This window comes from Heteronotia binoei, chromosome 9 (assembly GCF_032191835.1).
Source record: "Heteronotia binoei isolate CCM8104 ecotype False Entrance Well chromosome 9, APGP_CSIRO_Hbin_v1, whole genome shotgun sequence".
Classification (NCBI taxonomy): domain Eukaryota; kingdom Metazoa; phylum Chordata; class Lepidosauria; order Squamata; family Gekkonidae; genus Heteronotia; species Heteronotia binoei.
The window spans coordinates 80,787,387-80,793,386 of NC_083231.1; the positions used below are offsets into that span (position 1 = coordinate 80,787,387).

General features: G+C 44.5%; 1 protein-coding gene across 1 annotated transcript in view; it reads right to left on the reverse strand.

The window, feature by feature from the left end:
- USP53 (ubiquitin specific peptidase 53) overlaps positions 1-3,136 on the reverse strand; it is a 40,114-nt gene extending 36,978 nt beyond the window's left edge. The window contains exon 1 of the mRNA XM_060246859.1: positions 2,732-3,136. The gene's annotated coding sequence lies outside the window, so the exon portion shown is untranslated. The remainder of the gene's footprint in view (positions 1-2,731) is intronic.
- Positions 3,137-6,000: the final 2,864 nt, after the last annotated feature.

Consider the following 6,000-nt stretch of genomic DNA (forward strand, 5'->3'; position numbering starts at 1 on the left):
TAGATAGTGCTGCAAAAAGCATTTATAACATCAAACATGCCCTCAGGCCTTTAAACAAGAAAAATACTTTCTAATATAATTTGTAAGGATATATACCAGTTTCTTCTCAAACTGTCCAAAAAAGGAAACTTTCAGGCTGAAATCAAATACAGAACATTTGATTACAGAACAGTTTCACAAAATAAATGTGAAAAGAAAAACAGAGAAGAACAGATCTTGTAAAAGGCAGGAACAAGCATACTGTTTATTCCATTATTAATTTGTATAACATTCTGAAACATGTACCAAGGAACAGGTCCTTTAAAATGCATTCTCTTACCCACATTAATGTGGGAGGGGGGGAGTTTAATGCTGATATATAATTTATGCAATGCCATATAGCCAAAGTAGAATTCACAAACATTTGCAATTAAAGTCTGAGTATAATTTCACAAAGAAACTAAAGGGCTAGAAGATACGAAGTCTAATAGCACCTTAAAGACCAGCAAGACATTACTGAGAGCTTTGATTCTCAATAGCTTATACCCTGGAAATCTTGTTAGTCTTCAAGGTGATATTAGGCTCAAAACTTGCTCTTTACTCCAGCCCAAAAGGGCTAACCACCTACCTTCAGAAAAAATAAACTGTCATTTTTATTGGCCAATCAAGAAAATAAACAGCAGTTTTCCAGTAAAAAAGTTATTTTTCAGTTCACAATAACAGGAACAAGAAATAAGACAGCCTGTTATGTATGCAAGATGTCGAATATTTAACCTTAGGCAATGAATAACATTTTTACTCAAAAGTTAAGTATTTCCTTCCAAGATGACACAGTTCAGACATACATACACACCCACCTCTGGAACTAAATTCAGTGTTATAAAGTTATGGAACACTTAGACTTGAGGCCAGTAGGGCTTTTTTTAAAAAGCAGGAATGCACAGGAACGCAGTTCCGGCTGGCTTGGTGTCAGGGGGTGTGGCCTAATATGCAAATGAATTCCAGCTGAACTTTATCTACCAAAAAGCCCTATGTGAAACAATGGTGATATCAGGAGTGTGTGATCTAATATGCAAATGAGTTCCTGCTGAGCTTTGTCCACAATAAATGCCCTGGAGACCAGTAAGCACTTCAGAGACCAACAAGATTTTGGGGATATAAACTTTCAAGAGACAAAGCTCCCTCTGAAAGCTTATGCCCTGAAAATCTTGGTATAGTCTCTCTGGTGGTATTAGACTTGAATCAAACTGTTCTACTGCAGACCAACATGGTTACCCTTTAAACTTACAAAAATATTCCTAAAACTTCACAGGTGTATAAGAATACTGAAGGTTAATATCTCTTTTGCTCAATATTAGGTTTGTGTTAACTCTAGGTTCTCAAGCCATGTATTTGCTGTTGTTATATTGCTCAAGGTTTATTTCTTAAAAAAAAAAAAAGCTCTGGTATCTCTTAACACTTCAAGCACTAGAAATCCACCCTTCTGCACATATACACACACCCGTAGACACTTCCTGTTCTCCAGGAAAGTTTAAAGTATGTCTTGTATACTTCCCTTGAACACAAATAAGATAACTAGGTTAAAAATTAACTTTATAGATTAGAATTTATGAAACTCTCAAAACAAAAAGATGCTTTTTTTGTTAGTTCAACAAGAATATAAATATTTATAAGGGAAAATAGCTAATCACAAAGTCTAGTCATTTAATTTTTAAAGCTCTTCATCAGGATGCTGTTGCGTTGGAAGAACTAAATCAATATCTGAGAAGCCAGCGCAGTAAAAGTCTCTACACAGTAAAAACCTTATTCACACATGAGAATGACACACTGACAGTTGGATATTATGTGCAAAACCCCAGGAATCTGGCATCCCTCAAATTTTGAACAACTTGCATGCAAAAGAACACAGTGGCAAGAAACCGGCAGTTTCTCAAACCTGATTCTCTAACTACATTTATTTCCTGCTCTCTTCCTTATTTAATGAACTACCTCCTGAAGCAGCCTGTTTACTAGCGACTGGGGACACATAAAACGAAAGGACAATGTATTTTGTGTTGCCCTACAATGAGGGCCACAGATGCCATGTCGACACTAAACGCAACAGATTAAAGACTGAGGAGAAACGAAAGGCCCAGTGGGTGGGGGGACAGATTATTAGCGAATCCATTTCAACAGCCAATAAACCGGCAAGAAGCAGCCAGTGGCCGAGGAGAAAGCGTTAAGAAGAAAACAAGGACTGAAGGAGGAGACGACAACAAGGAAAAATATGAACGGAGGGAGAGGAGAAAGGGGAGCTTCCCAACACGCCTCCCTGCCCGTTGGCCGCCCCTCAGACGGGTCTCGGGGCAACATGCGGGAAGGGGGGGGGGGAGAGGTTGATCGTAAGAAGCGCCTTTTCGCCTGGCTTCAACCACCCTCGCTCAGTCCGCCACCAGGCTGCGCCAAATTAAGCCGCCAACTGGAAGAAGCAGCCAGCACCTGCGGGACACTCTCTGGCGCGTCCTCCCCGCCGGCAGCCGCGGCCAGCCCAACCAACCGCCGCATTCCGCCCCAGGCACCTGCCGCCGCGAAGAGGAGACTCCTAGCTGAGGGGCTGTGAGTGGGTGTGTTCGCGAGCAGAGCGAAGAGCCCTCCCCTCCAGCTGACCGGCTTTCGGAGGGGCCAGGCGCTGTACCAGTCCCTTCCCCTCCCCTTTGAGGAGACGCGAGAGGCACCCAAGTCGCCTCACTTTAGGTTCCCCTAACAGACTCACCTCCGGTCCGACGCTGCTGCCACGCCAGCCGCTTCACCCCATCCCGACCACGACTCCGTCAGTCAAGCTAAGACTGAGCCTCAGGCAGGCTCGCTCCTTCCTTCCCTCGCCCACCGCGGTAGTCCCGCCCCCTTTCTTCCCCCCCTCCGAGTAACTTTCTTCCTCCCGCTTTGAGCCACGCTCGCGCCCTTACTCGTCCAAGAGAAGGCGGGGGAGGGGCGGAGGAGGAGAAGCAGGAAGACAACAAGGGAGCTCTCGCGCTCCTGCTGCTGGGCCGAAGCGCGCGGCAGCTAACTCGGGAGGAGGGGTCAGCTAGTCCGCCGTCTTCGAGCCGCTCCTGCTAATTCCCGATGACTTCAGACACCAGGGAGGACGGCCTCTGATTGGACGAGGGGAAAGGAACACACTGTAAGGGATTGGAAGCCTCGGCTGTGAGGTAAGCTCTGAAGGAACCAATCAAAAACCGATATTTTAGTCTCATCATCAGCCTTCCAGGTCTGGCTCTCGATAGGCGGGGGAATGTTGCCGGTCCTTCGCCCTTTTCGCGCGTGTCTCTTCAGTTCAGTTCAAATACATCGTGTGTCCGTGACGCGACAGATGCGCACCAGGGGTTGCTGCTGAGGGGCAGAGAGAGTGTGGCTCCTGAGCAACGTAGGCTGTGTGTCCACGGATTATTCAAAATAAAGCAGACTTTAAAATTATTTCAGCAGAAGATTTGGTGAGTCAGATGATCTCACTTCAGCGGAGTGATGCACTGGAGATTAAGTGAGCTGTAACTAAGGTTATGCCCTCTCCCTTTTCCCACCTCCCTCCCCAGGCTTTAGGAATGTCTCAAGCTGGAGTTATTATCCCTGTCTACCAGCCAACCGGCATTTATTGATTTCCTCCTCCATGACGTCCAATTCATGTCATTTAGCGTTCCTCCCGCCTCCCCCGCAGGATATGTAATACATGCTCCAAGCTACTTGACGTCTATCTCTTTCCCAGTTCTTTTAGTGGTGAGAATCAAACCCATCTGAGGAATTAGAGGTTCTGAGCAGTAGATCTTCGGCCCTAGTCTCGGTGTGCATTATTGTGCTGCGAGGGAAAGCTGTAAGTGTGCTTCTGTGGCATGATGATTCCACATGGAAGTTAAGGGAAGTTAAATAACCGAAGAAATGAGACTGAGAAATGCAGAATTGTTGCAGAGAACCATGCTTCTGTAAGGGAAGCAAAAGTTGGTGGGGAAACCCTTACAAGACTTGGGGCCAGGAAAAGTTCTAGAAGAGAAGCTGTATGAAAAGAGGTCCCCAGAGGTAAGTCAGCCAAAACAGGAAGACCAGAGGTGGACTGCATGATAGGGCAGGACTCAGAGGGCTGCTGCGGAGTGTGGGACTTGTCTTATGGGTTCCTCAGGCCTCAGTCTTATTCTCCATGCTATTCCATCTCAATGGAAAAACCCTTAGGAGAAATCATGTATGAATTTGGATGACATCAAAATGCTGATGACTTTCAGCTCTTTATTTTTTAAATCCAGATTGCTGGAGATACTGTAGACATCCTGAACCAGAGCCTTATTGCTGTGGTTATGGGTGAACAAGTTGAAACTGAATCCTGACAAAACAGGTAATGCTGGTTGGTAAGGCTAAAATCTTGAAGGACATTGTGTTCCCCACTTTTGATGGTGTCCAGTTGATGCTTGCTGAGTCAGCCTATACTGGACCCAGTGCTATTACTGGAGAAGCAAGCTGATGCAACAGCCAAAAATGCATTTTATCAACCTTGTTTAGCCAAGAAAATGGCCCTCTACCTTGATTTAGCTGATTTGGCCACATGGGTCCATGCTATGGTTACCTCAAGGTTAATGTACTCTGCACACAAAGACAATCCAGGAACTCTTGTTGGTGCAGAATGCCATAGATTGGTTGCTATCAGGCAGAGGATTTAACACATATGTCACATTCTGTAGACATTCCACTAATTACTGATCAGTTACTGAGGTTCTGGCTATCATCTACAAGGTTCTGGCTATCAGCTACAAAGCCATTAATCGCCTTGGACCCACATGCTTCCAGGACCACATTTCCCGTGATGCTCTAATGCAACAGTTTCTCCTATCTGAGCAAAGCCTTCTACAGTTGCCATCCTGCAAATGGGTAAGATTGGCTGCTTCCTGCTCATGAGCATCCCTAATGGTGGCTTCCATTTGTGGAATGCCCAGCCTGAGGAGGCCAGGAAGCCAGCATACTTCTATCATTCTGCAGAATTTATTTGCAAAATAGAAATGTTCAGGAGAGCGTTTTTAAGACCCAAGATTAGAACTATAGTAGAATGGAACAGTCCAAGAGCCCATTTTAATAGTGGAATGGGATTGTAGTCCACTGCAGTGTTGCTGCAGATATCACCTGCTCTTACAGCATTGCTTTATTTATTTATTTTATTTATATCCCGCCTTCCCCACCAAAGGCAGGCTCAGGGTGGTTCACAGGGCGGCTTATACCTTGTAATCCACTCTTTGCATTGATTATAGTATACCTTGCCTTATCTGGTCTGTTGTTTGCATTGTTCTTGAATTCTGTAATCCTGGTTTAATTGCACTGTTCTTTGGTTTTATGCAATCTGATTTCACTGTTTTACATACTGTAATCCATCTCCGCGAGAAAGGTGGGCTATAAATAAAGTAAGCACAAAATAAAAATAGTGTTAAAATTAGAAATCTATGTGCTTTCAGGAAATAAAAGCAGTCAAATCATGTGTTTTCCTCATGGAGACAGGCTTCTGTGGTTTTAGCATTGCTGATGATACAGCACAACAGTACAATATCCCCTAGTTTCCCTGCCTCAGTTTCCCAGCTGTGGCTATTCCCCCCTGCCCCTGGCCTTGAATGAAAGGAAGGGTCAATAGAAAAAAAGATGTAAGAAAATCTCATCTGTTAATAGCTATAATAATTGATTTGTTTGGGAAAATGTCTGAATTAATTTATTTTTTGACTGGACAGATACTACTGTCAGGCTTGTAGTTTTCAGTTCTTTCTTGGCCAAACCCCCTGATGCCAAGTCAGCTAGAACTATGTTCCTGTGCATTCCTGCTCAAATTAACCTGCATACTGGTTAATTGGCTTGCATGCCAGCTCTTGAGCCAGAGAGTTAAGGAAACATAAAGCAGACAGGTATAGACTGTGGTGCTACAGCTGCACTGGATTGGTCAGTCACTGCTGTTAGATGAGTGTAGACCTCTTTGTGCAGTGGGGAGAAACTGATTGCATGAATCTCATATTGGGAACAATGTCA